General features: G+C 35.2%; 1 long non-coding RNA gene and 1 pseudogene across 14 annotated transcripts in view; both read right to left on the bottom strand.

Annotated features, from left to right (window-relative positions):
- Positions 1–25,850, bottom strand: part of LOC139363494 (uncharacterized) — a 588,541-nt gene that overhangs the window by 349,942 nt on the left and 212,749 nt on the right. For 5 of the 14 annotated variants that reach the window (XR_011623989.1, XR_011623983.1, XR_011623979.1 and 2 more), the window contains one exon: positions 19,000–19,060. The exons of 6 other annotated variants lie outside the window; for them this stretch is intronic. This is a non-coding gene — a long non-coding RNA (uncharacterized lncRNA). Of the gene's footprint in view, positions 1–18,999; positions 19,064–25,850 lie in introns of all 14 variants that reach the window. 3 more of the 14 variants (XR_011623978.1, XR_011623977.1, XR_011623980.1) reach the window with 1 other exon arrangement.
- LOC112426811 (U6 spliceosomal RNA) lies at positions 4,873–4,966 on the bottom strand (annotated as a pseudogene).

Raw genomic sequence — 25,850 nt, 5'->3', positions numbered from 1 at the left:
CATTAGATATTTCTTCTAATGCTATCCCTCACCCAGTCCCGAACCCAGGACAGGCCTCAGTGTGTGATGTTCTCCTCCCTGTGTCCATGTGTTCTCATTGTTCAACTGCCACTTATGAGTGAGAACATGCAGTGTTTATTTTTCTCTTCTTGTGTTACTGTGCTGAGAATGATGGTTTCCAAATTCATCCATGTCCCTGCAAATGACATGAACTCATCCTTTTTTATGGCTGCATAGTATTCCATTGTGTATATGTGTCACATTTTCTTTATCCAGTCTATAATTGATGGGCATTTCGGTTGGTTCCCAGACTTTGCTATTGTAAACAGTGTTGCAATAAACATTCGTGTGCATGTGTCTTTATAGCGGAATGATTTATAATCCTTTGGGTATATACCCAGTAATGGGATGGCTGGGTCAAATGATATTACTAGTTTTAGATCCTTTAGGAGTTGCCAAACTGCCTTCCACAATGGTTGAACTAATTTAAACTCCCACCAACCGTGTAAAAGTGTTCCTATTTGTCCACATCCTCTCCAGAATCTGTTGTTTCCTGACTTTTTAATGATCACCATTCTAACTGGCATGAGACAGTATCTCACTGTGGTTTTGATTTGCATTTCTCTAATGACCAGTGATGATGAGCATTTTTTAATAAGTTTGTTATGCATAACAAATGCATAAATGTCTTCTTTTGAGAAGTGTCTGTTCATATCCTTTGCCCACTTTTTGATGGGGTTGTTTTTTCTTGTAAATTGGTTTAAGTTCTTTATAGATTTTGGATATTAGCTCTTTGTTAAATGGATAGATTGCAAAAATTTTCTCCCATTCTGTATGTTGTGTGCTCACTCTGATGACAGTTTCTTTTGTAGTGCAGAAGCTCTTTAGTTTAATTATATCCCATTTGTCTATTTTGGATTTTGTTGCCATTGCTTTTTGTGTTTTAGTCATGAACTATTCGCCCATGCCTATGTTCTGAATGGTATTGCCTAGGTTTATGGGTTTAGGTCTTACATTTAAGTGTTAAATTCACCTTGAGTTAATTTTTGTATAAGGTTTAAGGAAGGGATTCAGTTTCAGCTTTCTGCATATGACTAGCCAGTTTTCTCAGCACCATTTATTAAATAGGGAATCCTTTCCCCATTGGTTGTTTTTGTCATGTTTGTCAAAGATCAGATGGTTGTAGACGTGTGGTGCTATTTCTGAGGCTTCTGTTCTGTTCCATTGGTCTGTATATCTGTTTTAGTACCAGTAATATGCTGTTTTGGTTACTGTAGCCTTGTAGTATAGTTTGAAGTCAGGTAGTGTGATGCCTCCAGCTTTGTTCTTTTTGTTTAGGATTGTCTTGGCTATGCAGGCTCATTTTTGGTTCCACATGAAATGTAAAGTATTTTTTCCAGTTCTGTGAAGAAAGTCAGTGGTAGCTTGATAAGGATAGCATTGAACCTCTAAATTACTTTGGGCAGTATGGCCATTTTCACATTATTGATTCTTCCTATCCATGAGCATGGAATGTTCTTCCATTTGTTTGTGTCCTCTTTTATTTCATTGAGCAGTGGTTTGTAGTTCTTCTTGAAGAGGTCCTTCACATCCCTTTTAAGTGGTATTCCTTGGTATTTTATTCTCTTTTTAGCAATTGTGAATGGGAGTTCACTCATGATTTGGCTCTCTGTCTGTTATTGGTGTATAGGAATGCTTGTGATTTTTGCACATTGATTTTGTATCCTGAGACCTTGCTGAAGTTGCTTATCAGCTTAAGGAGATTCGGGGCTGAGATGAAGGGGTTTTCTAAAGGTACAATAATATCATCTGCAAACAGAGACAATTTGACTTCCTCTTTTCCTAATTGAATACCCTTTCTTTCTCTTGCCTGATTGCCCTGGCTAGAACTTCCAACACTATGTTGAATAGGAGTGGTAACAGAGGGCATGCTTGTCTTGTGCCAGTTTTCAAAGTGAATGCTTCCAGTTTCCATTCAGTATGATATTGATTGTGGGTTTGTCATAAATAGCAATTATTGTTTTGAGATACATTCCATCAATGCCTAATTTATTGAGAGTTTTTAGCATGAAAAGCTGTTGAATTTTGTCAAAGGCCTTTTCTGCATCTATTAAGATAATCATGTGATTTTTGTTATTGGTTCTGTTTATCTGATGGATTATGTTTACTGATTTGCATATGTTGAACCAGCCTTGCATCCCAGGGATGAAGCTGACCTGATTGTGCTTTTTGATGTGCTGCTGGATTTGCCAATATTTTATTGAAGATTTTTGCATCAATATTCATCAGGGATATTGGCCTAAAATTTTCTGTTTTTGTTGTGTATCTGCCAGATTTTGGTATAAAGATGATGCTGTCCTCATAACATGAGTTAGAGAGGATTCTCTTTTTTTTTTTTTTTCTATTAATTGGAATAGTTTCAAAAGGAATGGTACCAGCTCCTCTTTGTACCTCTGCTAGAATTTGGCTGTGAATCCGTCTTGTCCTGGACATTTTTTGGTTGGTAGGCTATTAATTATTGCCTCAATTTCAGAACCTGTTATTGGTCTATTAATAGATTTGACTTCTTCCTGGTTTAGTCTTGGGAGGTTGTATGTGTCCAGGAAGTTATCCATTTCTTCTAGATTTTCTAGTTTATTTGTGTAGAGGTGTTTATAGTATTCTCTGATGGTAGTTTGTATTTCTGTGGGATCAGCGGTGATATACCCTTTATCATTTTTTATTGCATCTATTTGATTCTCCTCTCTTTTCTTATTAGTCTGCCTAGCAGTCTATTTTGTTGGTCTTTTCAAAAAACCAGCTCCTGGATTCATTGATTTTTTGAAGGTTTTTTGTGTCTCTATCTCCTTCAGTTCTGCTCTGATCTTAGTTACTTCTTTTTTTCTGCTAGCATTTGAATTTGTTTGCTCTTGCTTACTTCTCTGGTTCTTTTAGTTGTGATATTATTGTGTCTGTTTTAGATCTTTCCTGCTTTCTCTTGTGGGTATTTAATGCTATCAATTTCCCTCTAAACATTGCTTTAAATGTGTCCTAGAGGTTCTAGTACGTTGTGTCTTTGTTCTCGTTGGTTTCAAAGAACATCTATATTTCTGCCTTAATTTTGTTATTTACCCAGTAGTCATTCAGGAGCAGGTTGTTCAGTTACTATGTAGTTGTGCGGTTTTGAGTGAGTTTCTTAATTCTGAGTGCTAATTTGGCTGCACTGTGGTCTGAGAGACAGACTGTTGTAATTTCTCTTCTTTTACATTTTCTGAAGAGTGTTTTATTCCAATTATGTGGTCAATTTTAGAATAAGTGTGATGTGGTGCTGAGAAGAATGTATATTCTGTTAATTTGAGGTGGAGAGTTCTGTAGATGTCTATTAGGTCTGCTTGGTCCAGAGCTGAGTTCAAGTCCTGGATATCCTTGTTAATTTTCTGTCTTGTTGATCTAATATTGACAGTGGGGCATTAAAGTCTCTTACTATTATTGTGTGAGAGTCTAAGTCTCTTTGTAGTTCTCTAAGAACTTGCTTTATGAATCTGGGTGCTCCTGTATTGAATGCATATATATTTAGGATAGTTAGCTCTTCTTGTTGAATTGATCCCTTTACCATTATGTAATGCCCTTCTTTGTCTCTTTTGATCTTTGTTGGCTTAAAGTCTGTTTAATCAGAGACTAGGATTGCAGCCCCTGCTTTTTTTGCTTTCCATTTGCTTGGTAGATCTTCCTCCATCCCTTTATTTTGAGTCTACATGTGTCTTTGCACGTGAGATGGAACCAAGTTGGAAAACACTCTTAAGTGTATTATCCAGGAGAACTTCCCCAACCTAGCAAGGCAGGCCAATATTCAATTCAAGAATTGAATAAATTAATTCTCCTGAATACAGCACACCGATGGGTCTTGACTCTATCCAATTTGCCAGTCTGTCTTTTAATTGGGGCACTAACCTGTTTACATTTAAGGTTAATATTGTTATGTATGAATTTCATCCTGTCATTATGATGCCAGCTGATTATCTTGCCTATTAGTTGATGCAGTTTCTTCATAGCATCGATAGTCTTTACAATTTTGCATGTTTTTGCAGTGGCTGCTACTAGTTGTTCCTTTCCATGTTTAGTGCTTCCATCAGGAGCTCTTGCAAGGCAGGCCTGGTGGTGACAAAATCTCTCAGTATTTGCTTGTCTGTAAATAATTTTATTTCTCCTTCACTTAAGAAGCATAGTTTGGCTGGATATGATATTCTGGGTTGAAAATTCTTTTCTTTAAGATTCTTGAACATTGGCCCCCCACTCTCTTCTGGCTTGTAGGGTTTCTGTTGAGAGACCCACTCTTAGTCTGATGGGCTTCCCTTTGTGGGTAACCCGACCTTCCTCTCTGGCTGCCCTTAACATTTTTTCCTTCATTTCAACCTTGGGGAATCTGACAATTATGTGTCTTGGGGTTGTTCTTCTTGAGGAATATCTTTGTGGTGTTCTCTGTATTTCTTGAATTGAATGTTGGCCTGCCTTGCTAGGTTGGGGAAGTCCTCCTGGATAATATACTTATGAGAGTTTTCCAACCTGGTTCCATTCTCCTTGTCACTTTCAGGTACACCAATCAAACATAGATTTGAACTTTTTACATAGTCCTATATTTCTTGGAGGCTTTGTTCATTTCTTTTCACTCTTTTTTTCTCTAATCTTGTCTTCTTGCTTTATTTCATTAATTTGATCTTAAATCACTGATATCCTTTCCTCCACTTGATCAAATTGGCTACTGAAGCTTGTGTATGCTTCACAAAGTTCTCGTGCTATGTTTTTCAGCTTCATCAGGTCATTTATGTTCTTCCCTATACTGGTTATTCCAGTTAACAATTTGTCTAACCTTTTCTCAAGATTTTTAGGTTCCTTAAAAATATGGGACGCTTCACAAATTTGCACAGGAGCCATGCTAATCTTCTCTGTATCATTCAAATTTTAGTGTATGTGCTGCTAAAGTGAGCACAAAGTCTAGTATTTTTTATTCTCAGTATAATGCTTGTCCACTGCATTAATGGTATGACTACATGTATTGATGAAAAATACATAGTAGATCTAGAAGTACTCTCTACTGGAGGTACTCAGAGCTTTGTGAAATGCTGTGTCTAACATAGGTACTGAAAATCAATTCAGGCCAGGCACTATTGCTGATGACTGTAGTCCCAGCACTCTAGGAGGCTGAGGCTGGCAGATTGCTTAAACCCAAGAGTTTGAGACCAACCTGGTCAGCATGGTGAAATCTTGTCTCTACAAAAAATACAAAAAAAAAAAAAAAAAAAAAAAGCAAGGCATGGTGGCATGTGCCTGTAGTCCCAGCTACTAGGGAGTCTGAGGTGGGAGGATCACTTGAGTCCAAGGAGGTTGAGGCTGCAGTGAGCTGAGATCATGCCACTGCTCTCCAGCCTAGGCACAAGAGTGAGACCCAGTCTCAAAAAAATAAAAGAAAATAAATTCAAACACGTGTGACTCATTTACTCCCAATCTACAGCAGTAGGTGGATTATGTAACACAAACTAACAGTCGCAAAAATTTGCCTTTGATGACTTTACTGGATTTTTACCCTATGTCAAATCAATCCTCTTTTTTGGTTTAAATGGGCTCCTAGAATCTTTTGCCTGCTTGTCTCCTCAGAATACATTTGTTTTGCCTGCATTCTTGTCATAATCTATAGAATTTAAATGGGACCTTTGTTCCCACTTCAGCAAGTCGCCTGTGAGGCATCTAGCATATAACCTCCTGCTAGGTGCTGCCAGCCCAGTATTGAACGAGACAGAAATTGTTTTTGCCTCTGTGCTGCTTACAGTCTAGCTTACCAGGAAAATGAGAAGACCCTGCTGTGTCAGCTCTGGGACCCTATATCCAGCGATTTGGGTTCAGTAGGTCTATTTTGGCCCAGGAATCTGAATTTTAACAGGCTTCCCAGGTGTTTTTTATGCAAGCTGTCCAAAGACCATGCTTAAAGAAGCACATGTCCTACCACCTACTCAGACAGCTTTGGAAATATGTCTTAAAAGTCAAGGCATTTGTCTCAGTCTGCCCAAACAAAAATACTTTAAACGATAGAAATCTACTTTCTCACAGTTCTGGCAGCTGTAAGTCCGAGATCAAGGTGTCAGCAGGATTTCCTTCTGGTGAGGCTCTCTTTTTGGTTGGTAGATGGCTGCATTCTCTCTGTGTTCTCACATGGCCGAGAGAGAGAATGAGAGAAAGCCCACTGGAGTCTCTTCTTCTAAGGGCACCAATCCCATCGGACCTGGGCTTCATTCACCCTCATGACTTCATGAAACCATAATTATCCCCCAAAGGCCCCACTTCCAAAAAGCATCATCACACCAGGGCTAGGGCTGCAGCATATGAATTTTGGGGGACACAAATCTGTCCATAGCAGCATCTTCAACAAGCCCACTCATTGTCCCTATGACCCTCATTGTTATAGAGCTTGGGGAATCCTGGACTACTGACACTCCAAATAGTCATGACAGAATTAGAATCTACAGGCAGCTTAAGCCTGCTCCCTAAGATTTCTGATGTATTTCTTAAATGAAATAATGGCTAATTAAAAAAAATAAAAATAATAGTTTCAAATTATGTAGCTTAAAGGTAGCTATTAGATGATGTTACTGTGAACATACAAATATCTCCATCCTCAATTGTGATGTCTTTATTGGAGAATTCTAAACAATAAACCTTCTTAAGGGATAGGTGTTTTGTTAGTTCAAGCAATATCTTACATTGCATCGATGCAACTAACATCTCCGCAAATTGTTACCTAAATTCAACCATTCTGAATCAGTGTCAAGAAGTAAGTACAATCACAGTAAAAGGGGTGCTACCTTGCTGTTCTACATCCCTCACCAAGGCCTTTTCCTTTCCTGAGAACAGCAGTTAAATCCTCTGCCCAGCATTTAATCTTTACAGGTTGTGTGGAACATCACGAAAAAGGAAAACACATTACAATCATTTAGGAGTAAGAGCAGAGTGCTGTCAGTATTTCTAGATACCACACATTTCAGATTCTCTTGTATAATTGCCTTGGATCTTGGGAGGGAAAATCTTTCTTATAAGTGAAAACAGACAAATATTTTGGCATCTTTATATTGAGACATCATATATCATAATGCAAGAGTGTGCAAGAGTGATTACCTTATTGGTCTCCAAGCTTTTTCTGGTTCAAGACCTCGGTTCACACTGACCCCCGGCCCCTCATTCTGACTTTTTACCCTGTGTCTTTATCCTAATCATATTTTAAGTCAGTGCCACCCATTTGTTTCTACTGTCTTACGCAAAGTTTTCACAACTTGGTGATTGCTTTTTGGTTGGTTATTAATATATAGTCTGCATTTCCCTTTCAACTGAGAGCTTGTACTTCTGGCACACAGCAGGTGCTCAAGATATGCTTTGCTGAATGCAGGAATCCTCTGCACTGAGAGACAGTTGTGACAGATATAATATATAGGGCATAGGTTAAGAGATTTGTGTGCATTTTTGCTCAATTGTGTGTGTGTTTCTCCCTCAGAAATAGAATATGAAAAGATATTATTCCTTCCCATTAAGAACACCTGACAGAAGGTCACACTTCAATATAGTTGATATATCATGTTTAGAAAAATGCACTTGTTTTTAAACGGGATTTTCATTCTTATACACTTCCTAGTGCTTACGAAAGAGAGAGAAGCTAATGGACTTGATCTTGCTGGGAGTGTTTTTTATTTTCTATATTTCTCTTCTTGCTAAATAAAAGGGAAAGGTGTGGGTAATTACAGGCTATTGCAATATAATATTCCTGGTAGCCACCATATGAAAGAATCATAAGCATTTTTCATGCCTTTCAACCCAACGAATAGCAGGCAAGTTCACTGCAAGCCAAGTCCTTTAATGCCCATAGAAAATATTTCAAAACTTACTGGTTCAAAATTAAGCTTAATTATTTCTCCCTATTTGCCATATGAGAATTATATAATTTCATCTCAAAAAAGAAAATGAAAGAGAAAGTCAAACAGAACTGGTCCCAGATGATATTATGGGTCTTTACAAATAAGCACACAATGACTTGAGGACAGGCAATTACTTTTGGGAAGCAAACAGAAAGAAATGTCAATGCTCCTTACAATTGAGGTGAACATACTCCTGTTTGTCTACCTTCATACGATTACTAAAAGTGCTCCTCTCATCCTCAAAACTGTTCTGCTTTAGACAAACTATATAATCACCTTATTTATGATTTAAGAACGCCTGAAGCTTAACAATTTTAGAAATTTCAAAAGGTATCTAAATAGCAAAATATATCTCCTAGTGTTGGTTTTGTCATTTTTAAATATATTTAGAAAAAATAATTGTCCTAGAATTTAGAGAAACCACCTCAATTCTTTTCCCCCACATTTAACAGGAGTGGCATATTCTATATTATAATAATGCATTCTATGGTAATCATAAAGAAAAATTTACAAAACTGGTTTAAACTATACAGCATTACAAACATACCAATAATGGCATATTTCAAGAGAACTAAATAGGAAAGCAAACGCAAAACTATCATCAATCTTAAATTGAATGTCCGCCTCAAAAGATAATTTGTTCTCAAAGCAGTGGGGAGATGTATTTTTTTCTTTTAGTTCTCTATACTTTGAGTATCTCATATCCTTACCAAAGACATTAGTCCAAAATAAAGTCTTTTGATAGAATGCTTGCTGAGTTTCAAACCAAGTAGTGGCTTCCATCTATTAGGGATAGCTTTAGAATAAGTCTCTGGAAAATAAGTGTCTCCTTGTGTGAGAGTATTTGAATAGAAGCAAAATAAATGCTCTGTCTCTGAAACATTTCAATATTTTTCAGAGGAAACCCATTTCATGTCTATAATATCTCAGTGCAAATTTTACATAAAACACTATAGGAAAGTCTCCTCTTTCTAGACATTTTTTGAACTCTAAATTTGAAGAAGAAAATGTTAAAATCACAAAAAGTCATAAATAATGTGTGTGCATGCCATTTTATCAATACAACGAAGTTTTTTGTGTCTTTAATGTATGGATAATTTTTAAAGCTTATCTTCATTTTTTTCTTTTTCTTTTTTTTTGGTTTATTACTTGAGGAAACAGAGGTATCAGCTATTTAAAACTGCTTTGAAAATGTGAACCTAGTCAGACACTGCGCACTGAAACAGTGATGAGTCACAGAATAACTATGAAAAACACTGAATTTCATCTCAGGGGACCTGGGTTCTGGTCTAAATTCTACCATAAACTAAATTTGTAGTCCTGTGTCATTCATTTTATATTTCTAAATATAAATTTCCTGATACACAGAAAGAAGCTACATATATTTCCCCTGCCTGTTTCACAGAGTTAACAGGATCAAATAAGAAAACATATGCATGTTATTATTCTCATTCTATTCCATATAAGGTGGACCTGAATAGTACCTTAATTGAGGAAATAAATGACTGTGAAATGCATGAGATTCAGAATCTGATTGGGCTTCCAAGGTTCTTGGCTTGCCAGGTATCTTACCTTTGCAAGTTATTTAACTTTATTAATTCTTTGTTAATGTGCAAAATGGGGATAATAACTTTATTAAATTTCTCATGCTTATGAGGTAATGTAAAGTGTCTCACAGGTAAATATTAGCTTTGGGACTTCAGAGCATGACTGCTGTGATGATGATTTCTTGCAATATTAAATAAGTGGTGAAACCACCAGTGCTTCTAGAAACCGGAAATATGTCTACACATATATGGGAGACTCAACAAAATGGACGGAAAAGTGAATCCAATTTTTTAAATTATTATGAAAAAAAACCAGTGATACATTTTAGAGATTCTATGTGTTAGTAGGTTGAGTTACTTATTTGTTCATTTAATTCCACTGTATCTTATTAAAACCTATATCCTACTATACTAAAACTTGGTTTGTAATATGTTTAAATAGCATAGTCAACAAGTAGAAAACTTGATTAAAATATAGTCATCAAAATGAAGAAAGGAGAGTATTAATGGTTATAGAAATTCACTGGCTAAATTGAAGGAGATGGGAAGAGGCCTAGGATACGATCTTCAGAGACTTAGTGTGATCCAGGAGAAAAATCATGTAGCAGGTGGATTTCTAGAAGATATACTCAAAAGTTAGCACTGTGGTACAGATTGATAACCATAGTTGAGAACTCTAATAAAATTCCACCACACTGATCAGGTTGAGCCTGTTCCTTGGAACCCAGAGGCTTCGTGACATTGTTCATAGGCAAGAAGTGATTTCAGATTTTCACATATTTCAGGATAAGATTAATTGTGGGAGAGTTAAAGAGTGGAGGGACAAATACAAACCCTTGTTGCTCCATCGAATTTTTTCTGAAAACATAATCTTTGTTTTGTAGCTTCTTTTTGATTGTGTTTTTAAATTTTGTTCCAGCTCTTTGTTAAACAAAATTTGAAAGGTTTTTTGGATCATGTGTTAAACACTGGATCTTTGGGAATGCAGAAGAAAAGGATATTATAGTTAAAGGAGTATTTTACCTCTCTGGATTAAGAATTGTTTTAAGTGTATTCTCAAATTTCAAGTTTATTAATTGGCATTGGCACTTTCTGATTAAGGTTTTCTCACTACTTTGCTTTCTTGAATATTAGCTATTATTGATACATCCTCTAAGACGGTCATACAAATGAGAGGATACCTAACCTGACAGAGTAAAACAAATAATTGAAGGAAAAAAAAAACGTATCCCAAGTGTAAAATCTTATAAATTGTGAAAAGATGACTAGTAATCAAAGTGTCTGACTTACTCTTTATGCAAATATTATTGAAAATCCTGCATATGCAAACAAAAATTCTTTATGATAGAGATTAAAGACATACAGTGCAGTGATTAGTATTCTTTGTACACATTCACACACAACAAGAATGATATGCAAGCAAAATGAATTACAATCAGGGATAACGCTCTGTTATTATCATATCACTCAAAAACAGTACCGAGGCAATATAGCATTCAGGGAAATATGGGAATGTTGTGAGGCATTAGTGAGAGGCAGGAAGATTTCTAGGAATACGGTTTTATGTCATTTATGATTTAAAAATCTATAGGCAACAAACAAAATAAAACACAATGGAAATGATATACTAGCATAAGCATAATTATTTATGAAACAAAGACAGTTCTGCATACATTTTCAGGCCTTGGGCAAGATTGATCTTTTGAGGTCTTAGATCCTGAAGATGTATTGTAAACTCTTCATAAAATTTTTTATCACAAAATAATACTGTAACTGATTCTGTTCTTGTTATTTTAGGGGGGAGAAAACTCCCATGCCTAAATCAGATATTCAATTTGGAAGCTGTTGGGGAATCTACTGTTTCTTTAGGGCAATGATATTTTTTTTAAATGCTAAGCATGTCTGCTAAGGAGCATTTACCCAAAAGATTTCAGAGTCACAAATTATATGAGATGCTGTTTTAGTCCATTTTGCATTGCTATAAAGGAAATATCTGAGGCTGGGTAATTTATGAAGAAAATAGCTTTATTTGGCTCACAGTTCTGCAGGCTGTACAAGACGCTTGCACCAGCATTTGGTTCTGGTGAGGGCTTCAGGAAGCTTCCAATCATGGCAGAAGGGGAAATTAAGCAGACATCACATGGCAATAGAGAAAGGACGGAAGAGAGAGCAGAAAGTGCCATGCTTTTTAAAATAACCAGCTTTTACATGAACTAACAGAGCAAGAACTCAGTCATTACCCAGAGGACAGTACCAAGGCATTCATAAGGAGCCGCTCCCATGACTCAAATACCTCCCACCATGCTCCACCTCCAACAGTGGGGATCAAATTTCAATATGAGATTTGGAGAGGACAAATATCCAAACTATACCACATGCCAAGGTTAAAATAAAAGATGGTCACATACAATTTCCTTTTGAAGATTGAACCATAATAGCAATTAAGGTAAAAATAATCTGCAATTAAGAATTAATAAAGCATTTTATTCTTAAGGGATTTCGAATTTTACTTAGAAAGAATAAATATGGCATTTCTGAAATCTACTCCCTTAAAAATGGCATACTGTGAAAAGCAGACTAGTTTATTTCAAATCTGTTGCCAAATAATTTAAAATCTCCAAGCCTCCCCATAACTAAAGCTTGAATTATTGCACCTGCTTTTGAGCAACTTACAGATCTATGCTACCTGAACTAATCTCTACTTTATCTCTGACTTGGGATTTAGAAATGTTGAAAGTGACACATGAAAAGGTGGGCATGCAATAAGAACTGTGCTCTTCATCCTTGAGCTTCTTCTAAAGTTGTCAGGAATAAATGCAGCATTCTAAACTACAAATTCATGAACTTAAAAGTTAGGCAAGAAAAGACAGGAAGAAGTGAGATTGTAGAAGTTTGGTAACATAAAATAAATAGGTATGTAAACCAAGAGTGTCTTGCTGAGCACTCAGAGTTTTAAATTCTGCATTGTCTCTGGAACAATTTTAAATTCAGGAACTACCTAATCTGGTCAACAAGATTGATTATTGCCCCAAGTATCTTCATATCCATTCAAAAAGTCAACAAATTTCTCAGTTGCATGATGATGATGATGATGATAAGGATGATGATGATAGTAACAACACAAATAGTTTTATTTTTATGAAATATCTTATTTGACCTTAACAATAACACTGAGAGAGACAATGACAGATTTTGTCATTAACCTCAGTTATCTAAGGAGAAAGCTTAGATTAATAATGCACTAAGGCTGCACGCCAAGGCCACATGAGTGAGATAAGTGACTGGAACCTGGTTATTATAACTCTATAGCCTGTACTGTTTGGTGGACACTATACAGCCTATCACTGCCTCACATTAAAGTAGACACTTCATCAGTTTTAAACTTTGTATACAAATAGAGAAATTGATGTGATGAAGGATATCAGCTAATATTTCCTCTACTATGTTTCAGTTTTAATCTATGTCAAAATTGAAGTGTGTTTATATTTAAAATATTCTAATTTTATATTTTTATTGATACATAATAATTGTACACATTTATGGGGTACATGTGATATTTTGATACATAAATACAATGTGTAATTATCAAATCAGGGTAACTGGGATATCCATCACCTCAAACATTTATCTTTGTGTGTGTTGGGAAAATTTCAAATCTTTTCTTCTAGCTATTTTCAAATATACTAACTATAGACATCCTATTCTGTCAAACACTAGAACTTATTTCTTCCATCTAACTGTATATTTGTACCCATTAGTCAAACTCTTTTCATCCCACTTCATTTCCCAGCCTCTGGTAATTATCATTCTACTCTCTACCTCCAATACCTCAACCTTTTTTTTTTTTTAAGCTCCCACAGAGGGGTGAGAACGTGGAATAATCGTCTTTCTGTGCCTGGCTTATTTCACTTAACATGATGATATCGAGCTCCATCCATGTTGCTACAAATGACAGAATTTCATTCTTTTCTATGGTTAAACAGTATTCCATTATATTTTTATGTACCACATTTATACATTCATCCGTTGACAAACACTTAGGTTGATTCTGAATCGTGGCTATTGTGAATAGTGCTGCAATAAAAATGATGGTGAAGGTATCCCTTTGATATTCTGATTTCCTTTCTGTTGGATAAATACCCAGTAGTGGGACTGTGGATCATATAGTATTAATAGTTCTATTTTCAGTTGTTTTTGTTAAGCAACTTCCATACTGTTTATTATACTGACTATACTAATGTACATTCCTACCAACAGTGTACAAGAGTTTCCCTTTCTCTGAATCTTTGCTAGCATTCGTTATGTTTTGTCTTTACAACAGTAGCCATTTTAATTGGGATGATATATCTCATTGTGATTTTGATTTGCATTTCTCTGATGATTAGTGATGCTCAGCATTTTTTCATATACCTGTTTGCCATTTATATGTCTCCTTTTGAGAAATGTCTATTCGGATCTTCTGTCCCATATTTAATGGGATTATTTGTTTTTGTTTTGCTATTGAATTGTTTTCGTTCCTTGTACATTCTGCAAATTAGTCCCCTGTCAAGTGAACAATTTGAAAATGTTTCTTCCTTTCTGTAAATTGTCTGTTTACTGTGTTGATTGTTTCCTTTGCTGTGCAAAATTTTTAAAAATTTAACAGGTAAGGTGATATGGTAAGGGTTAGTCGTTTATTTCATTCTTCACATATAAATATATAGTTTTCCTACCACCATTTATTGAAGCGAGTGTTCTTTCACCAATGTACGTTCTTGGCACCTTTGTTGAAAATCAGTTGGCTGTAAACATGTGAATATTTTTCTGAGCTCTTGATTCTGTTCCATTGGCCTATGTGTCTGTTTTCATATCAATGTCATGTTGCTTTGGTTAGTATATCTTTCTAGTGTATTTTGAAGTGATGCTTCCTGCTTTGTTATTTTTGTTCAACATTGTATTGACTGTTAAGACTTTTTTGTGGTTTCAAACAAATTTTAGTAACTATTTTCTATTTCTGTCAAGAATGACATTGGTTGTTTTTATTAATTTCATTTTACTGTGGCTTGAAAATATGTAATTTTGATTTTTTTTTTTTTTTTTTTTTTTTTTGAGACGGAGTCTCGCTGTGTCTCCCAGGCTGGAGTGCAGTGGCGTGATCTCGGCTCACTGCAAGCTCCGCCTCCCGGGTTCACGCCATTCTCCCGCCTCAGCCTCCCAAGTACCTGAGACTACAGGCGCCCGCCACCACGCCTGGCTAGTTTTTTGTATTTTTAGTAGAGACGGGGTTTCACCATGTTAGCCAGGATAGTCTCGATCTCCTGACCTCGTGATCCACCCGCCTCGGCCTCCCAAAGTGCTGGGATTACAGGCTTGAGCCACCGCGCCCGGCCATGTAATTTTGATTTTTAAAAATTGATATAATTTTGATTTTTAAATTTTTTTGAGACTTATTATGTTGCCTAATACATGGTCTATCCTGGAGTATGTTCCATGTGCCAATGAGAAGAATGTATATTCTGAAGCTGTTGGATTAAAACGTTCTGTAAATGTCTGCTAGGTCCATTTGCTGTAATGTACAGTTTAAATTCAATATCTGTTAGTTGATTTTCTGTATAGATGATCTGTCCAATGCTGAGAGTGGGATGTTAAAGTCTCCAACTATTATTATATTGAGGTCTATCTCTCCCTTTAGATCTAAACATCTTTGTTTTATATGCCTGGGTGCTCCTGTGTTGAAAACATATATAATTAGAATTGCTACATCCTTTTGCTAAATTGATTTCTTTATCATTATAGAATTACACTCTTTGTTTATTTTTACAGGTTTCAACTTAAAGTCTGTTTTATCTAAGTATAGCTATTCCCTTTAACGTTTGGTTTCATTTGCATGTAACATCTTTTCACATCCCTTCATTTTCAGTCTATATGTGTCTTTACATATGAAATGAGTTCCTTTCAGCCAGACTATATATTTTAAGTGGGGAATTTAACCCATTTACTTACATTCAAGCTTATTACTGACACATAAAGACTTATTCCTGTTATTTTGTTAATTGTTTTCTGTTCTTTTTTCTTTGTATACCCTTTGTTTCTTTCTTCTTCTCTTATTGTTTATCATTGTGGGCTTTGTGGTTTTATATAGTAGTAATATTTGAGTCACTTTTCTTTCTCATTTGTATATCTGCTCCGAGTGAGTTTTATACTTTTTTGTGTTTTCATGATAGTATATATCGTCTTTTCACTTGCAGATGTAGGACTTCATTGAGCCTTTTTTGTATGGCCGGTTAGTGATGATGAATTCTCTCAGTTTTTGCTTATATGAGAAAAACTATTTCTCCTTCATTTTTGATAGATAACTTTGTAGTTTATAGCATTCTTGGCTGGCAGGTTTTTTGTTTGTTTTTTCCTTTTGAGCACTTTGCATATATCAACCTATTATTTCCTAGCCTGTATAGTTTCTGCTGATAAATTCATTGTTAGTCTGATGGGGATACCCTTGCATGTGACTTGATTCTTTTCTCTTGCTGTTTTTAAATTCTGTTTTTTTTTTTCTTTGGCTTTTGACAGTTTGTCTATTATGCCTTGGAGAAGACTTTTAAGTTGAATGTATTTGGGAATCCTTGAGCTTCCTATAAATAAATGTCTATATCTCTTGCAACTTTTAATACTTGAAAAGCTTTCAGGTATTATTTTGTTAAATATAATTTCTATGCCTTTTCCCATCTCTTCTTTTTCTGAAACACGTACAATTCAAATATTTGGAATCGTGTGGTGTTTCATATGTAATATAGGTTTTTTCCTTCGGTTTAATCTATTTTATTATTGAATCTTTCAATTGTATGTTTTATTTCATTCATTGAATTGTTCAGTTCCAGGATTTCCGTTTCTTTCTTTTTATGATATATATCTTTGTTGAATTTCTCATTCAGATTATGAATATTTTTATGGCTTCTTTGTATTATTTATCTATGTTCTCTTATATCTCACTAAGCTTCTTCAATATCATTATTTTGAATTCTTTTTCAGACATTTCATATATTTTGAAAAAATTAAAATCTGTTGCTCAATAATCATTGTTTTCACTTAGAGCTGCTGCCAAGTTTCCTTGTTTTTTCATATTTCTTATATCTTTATGTTGATACATTTGTATCTGGTATCAGCCAACTTTATAGATTAGCTTTGTAGGGAAAGACTTATTCCACTGATGTATCTAAAGTGTTGGTTGTATAGGGCATGTTAGTTTTGATTCTGGGTGAGCACAGTAGTACAGTCTCTGTGTGACATCTATGGTTGTATTCAGCATCAGCGGTGTCTTAATTTTTTCAGTGGCTTAGGCTATGGTTGTTAGTGAAGGCTGTGGTTAAGGCTTTGCTGGAGACAGGGACATCAGGTAGTCAGTCCTTGGGCCCCAGATGGCATACGTGGGCACTGGTGGTAGCAGGTTTGGGCAGGTTAATCTTTGGACCTTCAAGTGGCTTGCTCAGGTGCTATTAAGTGGCATCTGTGGGCTGGGCAGGCAGACAGTTTCTTGGGGCCCTGGATGGTGAGCATGGGATTCAGCAATCGTAGTTGTGGTAGTGCAATAACATTCAGGGCCCCTAGGTGGCATGCATGGGCACTAATGGTGGCAGTGATGGGCTGAGTGCTTCAGTCCCTAGGTCCCCAGGTGGTGCATACAGCTTGAGTCAGTCAATCTCCAGGTCCCCCGATGATGCATGAAGGTAAAGTTTGGGGCAGGAGGGGTCGGTCAATTCCCAGATGACAAGCACGAGCTACTGTGCGTGGGGTACTTGATTTCCAAGCACTAGGTAGCTGCCATGGGCAGGGTGAGCCTGTCCTCAGACCTCAGGATGATGCCCAGTAGTGCCAGTCACCAGGCCCCCTGAAGGCATATGCAGATATGCAGCAGCCCTGCTGCTGGGTGTGGGTAGTAAGGTTGCTGTCATCAGTCCAAGACAGGCAACTCTCAGGCTCTGGGGAGGTGTGCTTCAGCTCTCTTTGTCCTGAGGCCAGCCTCCCTGGTGCACTGCACCATGCATTTCTTGGGTGCAAGACACTGCGTAGGCTAGAGTGCTGGGGACCTGGCTGCACTGCTGGGTCTAGTCGGCATTGTGATGCTGCAGCCCTCTGGGTGGACATGGAAGGAGGTCAGCAGAATTCCAGACATGTGGAGATGCAGGTACAATTGGGTTCCAGGACAGAATGTGGTCTGGTGAGGGCTAGGCTCTAAAAATGTCACTACAGTGCAGCTGCTTGGGTCTGGGGAGGTGTATGGAGCCCAGCACAAACACTCTCTGAAACAATGCCATTGTGTGGACTCCAGGCAGCTCCCTATACTAATCTCAGGATCTGCAAGGGTCAAGGGGCTTTCCCATGGCTAGGACTGCAGGAGTACGCAGAAGGAATGTGGACTGCTGGCCATCTCTTGCTTGCTTTTTCCCTGCACTAAGGAGTTTATCTTGGCTTTGAACCAAATCTAGCCAACCCAGCCTTTTCACTTCCCTCTCCTTTTTTGCCTCAGGAGTTCCCTGTCACTTCCCTGCTGAATTCCAATGTTCTCTCTTAGATGCTCTCTTCCACATGTGATTATCTACTTGCTGTTTTGGTTTTTCTTTGTGGAAGAGGCTAGTGCTGCGTGCCTCTAGTCAGCCATCTTGTAGGCCCCTTCCCAAGTATTTTATTTTTATGAGAACCATTGGCAAAAATTCTTTTTCCTGCAATAATGCTGTTTGAATTTCACCCTAAAGGCAAAAAATACCTCCTTAGTGTGAGATCTGAAATCAAGTTATAAATCTTTTCTAAAATATTAGCCTCAAAGATTAAAGCTAAAGACAGTAAATATGGATTCAGAGTCCTTGCTTGTTTTAACCCACCTAATTTTCTTAACTTTTCCATCATATACACTACACAAAGTAAATTTTCAGTTTATCAACTTGTCAGGGAAAAGGATGGTGAGGAACAAAACTTAAGAAGCAAAGTAATGATCATCACAATCTCATCACAATTTCCCCCAGGAATAAAGCTGAGTACAACATATGACCTATAAAAATGTAAGAGGAAGTTCTATTGCTATTTGGTATATCTTACACCTTGTTTGAGTAATTAAAGGATATCGCCATAGTGTCAATTTTTGACCATTCCTGGTTGAGTTTTATTCTTGCCACAGCTCTCTCCTATTCAATCGGCTTCTCTCCTAATCCCAGCTGGTGTGCTCTCCTGGGGAATTTCATATTAGCCCCCACAAAAATAATTTAGGCAACAAGTTTTCCTCAATTGAGTTCACAATACATTTGTAAAATAAGTGTGATTAAATTTTGTGTAACATTTACTTGTTTTTCTAGAGAAACCTGGAAGTAGAAGGACTTGAAAAATGTATGATTAGTGTAAATGTTTAGCTTTACTATAAAATGACCCAGTGGGTTACTTGATATTAAAGGTTTTTACTGTTCGTTTGATTCTATTTATTATTTGTTTGTTTGTTTTAGTTATTGACTAAGTTTGGTTCTAAATATAAAACATTACAAAACAGTAATACATACTAAATCTGGAGTTTAACTTCTGGTGTATTCATCTAATTTGCAATCTGTAGAAGGGAAGCACCTGCTGGAAAAATACACAGATAACTGACAACTTCTACAAAATTATATCATAAGTTATGTACTAAAATATATATAAAAAGAACAGTGTAGTAAATCTCTATGAACATGGGGCTACATATTTGTTCTATAGGAGTTAAGACAAACAGCATGAATTCATCTGTAATCTCTTATTTAGACTTCATTGGAATTACGCATTTATAAAAGCATAGAAAATATTCCATCTAACTCTACTACTTAAAGAAAAATAATGTGAATTCTCATCAAATGTTTATTATTAGTGTTGCTTTTCATTAGTAGTTGTGGTCAATAAAAAGGTTTATGATAAAATGAACTCCTATAGAAAGTTCAGTTTATTTTATATTTTAGAATTTTGCTGCATCAAAAACTACTTGAAACCAATATAATTTGTAAATATTTTCCAATGTGAAATCTACTTGTAATATTATTGTATGTATTCTAGGTTTTCCTTGGAATTTTTAGAAAAATTTTAATTTAAAATGTTTGAGATGTTCAAGTCTAATGATTTGAGAAATGCAGCCACTCCATATTGGCTGTTGTTCATCATGTTGTTTTTTGTTTTTTGCTTGTTTATTTGTTTTTTGTTTTTGAGATAGAGTCACCTAAGATGTTTAAATTTATTATATCATACACTGATGAAGCAACAGCAATAACTATAAAGCAAGGAAAAAGTAATCAGAATATCTAAAGAAGCTCCTTATGACATATTTTAACAACCTTCCTTCTTATTGTAAGATGTGCCACAAGAAAAGGACCATAAAGGAAATGGAAGGCAATGCTAGGGATTACATATTTGATGTTAGACCCTAAATATGTGTGCATTATAGCATATTAAAAATCTGACCTCAACAAAACAGGTAATCTATTAAAAAATTTAACCACATCTATAATTACTGAAAGAATTGGTATGTTGAAAGACCCACAAAAACTTGAGGAAATTTTTATGAATCCTAAGGGAATAAATATAACAGAATTAAGACCTAAGAATGATATTTCAGCAACAGAGGAAATGCTTTTGTGATTACCAAGTATATCACTTTTACAAGTGTATTTTATTTAGTTGTATTTCCTAGTCTTATCTTTAAAATTTATTGAAGTAGATTATTATTTTTAACAGCTCTGCAAAGAGAGAAATCAACTAGAGTTTCATGATTTGAAAATTATTTTGCTCAAACAGCTTTATGTCTGTAAGAAAGTAAAATTTCTGAAATCCAATGTGATAAAATTGGACTTGCTGACACTCTTGAATTAATGTAAGGAAAACCTATATACATTCAAAGTAATTTAAATAATCATGATCTGTGCCTTTTCTTACACTTTAAGAGGGAAATGATGACACACTGCCTGTATCCACTTCCTAGGATGTGGTAAAGATTAATCTGATATTTTAAATAGGAATAGATCAAAAATGGATGGAGTTAGAGTATCAGAGAAATGTGTGTAATGTTATTAGGTAAAAATACATTACTCACTGAGATGTGGCAAGATTTTTGCTTGGCACTATATTTTCTATGAATTACTTCAGTTATGTAGGTAGCAATGATCTGCTTATAAACTTTTAGCTTGCAGCCTCTTTGAGGGATTCTAACTATGTGTCACATTTTCTGTTCTTTGACCAATTCTTTTTAATATCAAAACAACCTCCTGGAAAATTCACCTTAAATTTAATTCGTTGATTAATAGAATCTAAGCAGATCCTCATTTCTGTCTAAAACTGTGTAACTTAAATGCAGTGTCAGTCTTCCATCTGTATTTATGGAAAATTAATTTCTGAGATGAGCTGATACAAAGCAATTTTCTGTATTCAACTTAATGAATTAACAATGTGTTAGTTACATTATTTTCCATTATGCAAACTTATCAAATAGCAAACAAATGTCACAGTCACTTAAAACCATGATTTATTTGTATTAAATTCTAGTAATTCATTTTATTTATTGGTATTAGCATTGTATCTTTTAAAATTAGCTTTTATATGAACTTGTGACCTCCTGCAGAGATAGAGGAGGCAATGACCACATAGCTGATTCTTAGAGGTCTTTGATTTGAGATGTGGCACTCTGAGTCCAAGCAGCATAGTGAATAGAACTACTTTTGAAGCTCAACCTATATACCCATATTTTAGGAACAATATAATGAAATAAATCACTTAAGTAAATGTCTTGTTCAGTTACAGAGGAAATAAGGGATTAGTAAATAGTAAGAAATAAACAAAAATATTTTAAATGTTCCTAATGAAAATAAGAGCCAGACTGAATGTTGAAGATGATATTCAGTAGCAAAAGGTGAATGATTTTTAAAAATGAGTTACAAATAAATAATTATTAGGCAAAGACTCAAAAAAATGTTTAAAACTCTCAGATAACTAAACAGAAAATAGAAGATAAAAAGGTCAAAAAGAACTATTCAGAGTTAAAAGAGGTAGAAGAACAAAGTACAGCAGGTAATAAATTAAAATAAATAAGATAAAGTTTAGAATGGTACAGTCTGCAAATGAGAAGTTGATAAAGAGAAAGGAATTCAGTAAAGAACAATAGAAGTAATTGAGGCAGAAAAAAACCCTTACTTTAAAAAGATATACTACAGGCATACAACAGGCATACTATTGTATGAGACATACTATAGGCATACTATTAACATTCAATAACTAAATGACTAGTGGTTAATAATTTTTACCTCCTCACAGTTTTGTATAGTAGATTATATAGGAAATTTGATCCACTTGAATGACCTATGTGAACATTTTGATGCCTATGGTATTATTTTTTAGTAAAGTCTAGGTCACAGATATGTAACAAATCAATAACTCAATCCTAAGTCTTATTTTAAGTTAACCATTGACAATGCAACTCAATTGATTTATTCATTAGCCATTATTCTGTATAGCTTTCAGAAAGAAAGTCTGCAAATAATTTCTTTCATATTTTTTAGGGCCTGAGAACATAGCAAAGGTGCTATTGGAGCCCTTAGAAGTACTCTATGCATTGATCATTCATCTCTTATTTTAGTGCCTATTACTTCCCCCAAATTTGAGGGGACAGCTACCATGAAAACTACAAATACAGAACAAACACAAATTTAAAATAACAACAATAATAATAACACAAAGCACAATGGAGAAAAAAATCTTTCCTAAAACCCAAGGCTTAATATAGCTTTCAGCCCCAAACTTAAGTTTGACTATGCTAGAAATGGAGGACAAAAAGGCACTATGTATTTTTACAGAAATCTCATCTAATGGCTAGCTATCAATGTAGCCATTAAAAAAAAATGAGATCATGTCCTTTGCAGGGACATGGATGGAGCTGGAGGCCATTGTTCTTAGCAAACACAGGAACAGAAAACCAAATACTACATATTCTCACTTACAAGTGGGAATTAAATGATCAGAACCCATGGACACATAGAGAGGAACAACACTCACAAGGAATTTTTGGAGGGTGAAGAGTGGGAGGAAGGAGAGGATCAGTAAAAATAACTAACGGGTAGTGGGCTTAATACCTTGGTGATGAAATAATCTGTACAACAAACACAGGTTTACCTAAATAACAAACCTGCACTTGCACCCCTGCACTTGTTTTTTGTTGTTGTTTTTTTTTAATGTTGCTCTAGAATTCAACACTGTGTGAATTTAACCACAGACAATGAGTAAAACATAATGTCTGACATCATTTTAGGAATACTAAAAAACATTTTATTTTTCCACAGCATTGTTCTCATTGAATATAGCTATCATTCTAAAATCCACATCGGATTATGTCATTGAAAGAATTAAATCTTTTGATGACTTCACATTGCCAGTGATAGTCCTCAAAGTGTGATCTTTCAATGGCTATGAACCATTGGATCTAATTACAAAATGTGCAGATTCTTAGGTCTCCATTTCAGATCTTCTGAAGGCAAATATCTGAGGACAAGACCCTCCGTGTCTGCTTTCCAACAGCTCTGTGGATGTACTGATGACACTAAAGTTTGCAAAACATTGGCCTCCTCATTAGAGCCTTTCCCATTTGCCTTAGCTTTCCCAGGGTCATCATCTCTGAGTGCTCTGTGTCTTTTACAATATCTTTCTCTACAGCTGTAGCTAGATCCTATGCACCTTGGACTGCTTACCATGCAGTTCCATGTCTAGCCTGCCTTTGACTGAGCAAATTCCTCTGCCTGGAGGGAGTACCTTTTCTCTTTTTGATGGGCTGTAGAGCATCTGTCTCACAGAATTCTAGGTTAAGGGTTTTCTCTTCTTTGATGCTTTTCCTAATCATTCCAGACAGCATTTATGGTTTTCATGTCTGTACCTGGCTGATTATATACTTACACAACTCTTAGAACTAATATTGTATTATTATGCTCTTGGTTGTTAATATTGCTCACAAAATTTTTAGTATCCCAATGATTGTGATTGGAATTGGCAACAAATATTTGCAACGAATTGGAAAGGATGTGTAAAAGGTATCTGAGTTGATAACTAAAACCCAATTTTCCTGGTAACTATTTATTTCAATTTTGCATATGCTTCCTTAAAGTTATTTGCTGAAGATACACCCTGTATAATTTACCTTTTGAAAAGTGATTTGCATTAATATTTAATAAATGAGTAAACATCTAAATCACTCTCAGTACTATTATTGCTGCTACTTTATCACTGGATAAATGGAAGAGCAAACATGGATATCTGTTATTCTAAATCAGAAGTATCTAAGAGAAGAATGTGTAAATAGATAAATATCTCAGATAGAAGTAAATACAACACAATAAAAATATGACAACTACTTAAAAACATTAAAAGAGATACATATATTCTACATGATTTTTTGCCTCCTACAGAATACCAAATGAACTAATTTCATTAGTCAAACAAATAAAGCATGCAAACGGGTTCTGAAGTGCAAGAACAGCCCTCTGGAATGAAAAGTGAGTAATTTTTACTTAAAAAAGATGTACACAGTGTCCTCTTAATACAGCAGAGGGCTTGTGTCACTGTTCCCAAATCTTTTTTTTTTCTGACAATGAGAGCTATATTCAATTAACCTGCCGTCTGAGAGATAGATGGTGAAGACATTTTAACGCACCAAGAGTGTTGAGATAGGACGTTGGATTACTTTGTTATTTCAGATCAATAAATATACATTGGAGTGTGAGGATCAATTTTAAGGTTGCTATGACCTACTCGTTTTTTGCATAAAATCTGAGCAACTAACTAGTTGGATAAAATATAAACAAATAAGTAGTTGTAAAAACCTAAACAAATAACTAGCTGTATAAAATCTGAATGTCTAACTTTCCAGTCTACAATAAGATTATATGATTTATACCCTTTGATTTCCGTTCTTCCTCTTATTCGTTACTCCAGATTTCTGACTGGGGCCTCGTATTTGAATCTTATTAATTCCCTTAGTCTTTGTTATCCCTAATTATAGAGCTGTCAATCTCAAAATCCACAAAAGAGGGAAATTTGAAAACATTCTGGATTTGTATTATACTATTGAATGCATTGTGGGTTTTTTCATGTAGCTGGAAGGAGACAGCTTTAAATGAACTTTTCACAGGGAAAAAATAGGTGAGTATTTAACAGGAAAAAAAGAAATTGACAGATATATAATTATTTTAGTGTCTCCATTTTGTTTCTTTCTTCCTTTTTGTCAGCTGCCTTCTCTCTTGACTCACCAACATACTCCCCAAAAGTTGTTTTGTTCAGTGCTCTTTCATCACATGCACAAAGCAGGCTGAGCAGGCATCTGCTTAGGTTTTCTTCTTCAGGTAAAGCCTGCAGAGTTGAGCTCCAGGAACTGGAGGATTGAAACCTTCAGAATCCCAGGGGATTTGGCCCACAGCAAGAGCAACAGACTCAAAAGCTGCATACAGAGAAACTGCCCTGCAATTGTGAATTTTCAACACAAAACCCATTCATGTGGGCACAAGCCAGGAGGATCTATAAAACAATCGACCACATGTTTTCAATTAGAGAGGAGCCAAGGAATGCACATGAGTTGAATGCCAGAAATGAGTTTCACTCTGCATGCATGTCAATATCCTTATAATCCAACTGGCATGTATAATAATTATGATTCAGGTGAAGGAAACAAAAAGAAGCCAGAGGTGATATGCAAAAAATGTTTTGCAAAATAAAAGAGAGAAGATAGGGGAATACTTCAATAGGGAATTACTCTAATTTTATGAATTTTAACTTTTTATCCCCTTGTATGGTAGCTGTTTCTGTAACTGGCATCTAGATAGAGATGCCATTAAAATCCAATAGATTTTATAAAAAATAGGCATGTTTCAAACATTTAGAAGGCTGCATTTATTGAAGAGCAATCCCACAATGTGTATTTTAGTATCTTATGGTCAAAAATCTAAAGTACTTACTCTTTATCCCAAATATGTAAAACAGAAAGACCAGCGCAAAACTAAAACTTGCTAAATAGTAAAATGTTTATTTTTTGAAATTACATTATTTATTTAGATAACATATATAGGTTATATATTTTGTATCTATATAATATATATCATTGGTTTTGTATACTTTTATTTAAATGAAAATTAATATTATATATATCTATAAGATATTGTTTAAATGAAAATTAGATATATCTTATAACATATATCTAATTTTCATTTAAATAAAAGTATACAAAACTAATTCTACATAATGTTAAATTATTACTTAATTGTAACTAAATTATATTATCACAGCTATTAGAAATCATGTTTTAGATTCATTTTATAAAAAGGGAAAGGTGACAGACTAGAGAATTGCTTTAGAGACGTTATCA

Source organism: Macaca nemestrina, chromosome 5 (assembly GCF_043159975.1).
Source record: "Macaca nemestrina isolate mMacNem1 chromosome 5, mMacNem.hap1, whole genome shotgun sequence".
Classification (NCBI taxonomy): domain Eukaryota; kingdom Metazoa; phylum Chordata; class Mammalia; order Primates; family Cercopithecidae; genus Macaca; species Macaca nemestrina.
The sequence above is the reverse complement of the archived record's forward strand: the minus strand, read 5'-3'. Positions and strand labels throughout refer to the sequence as shown.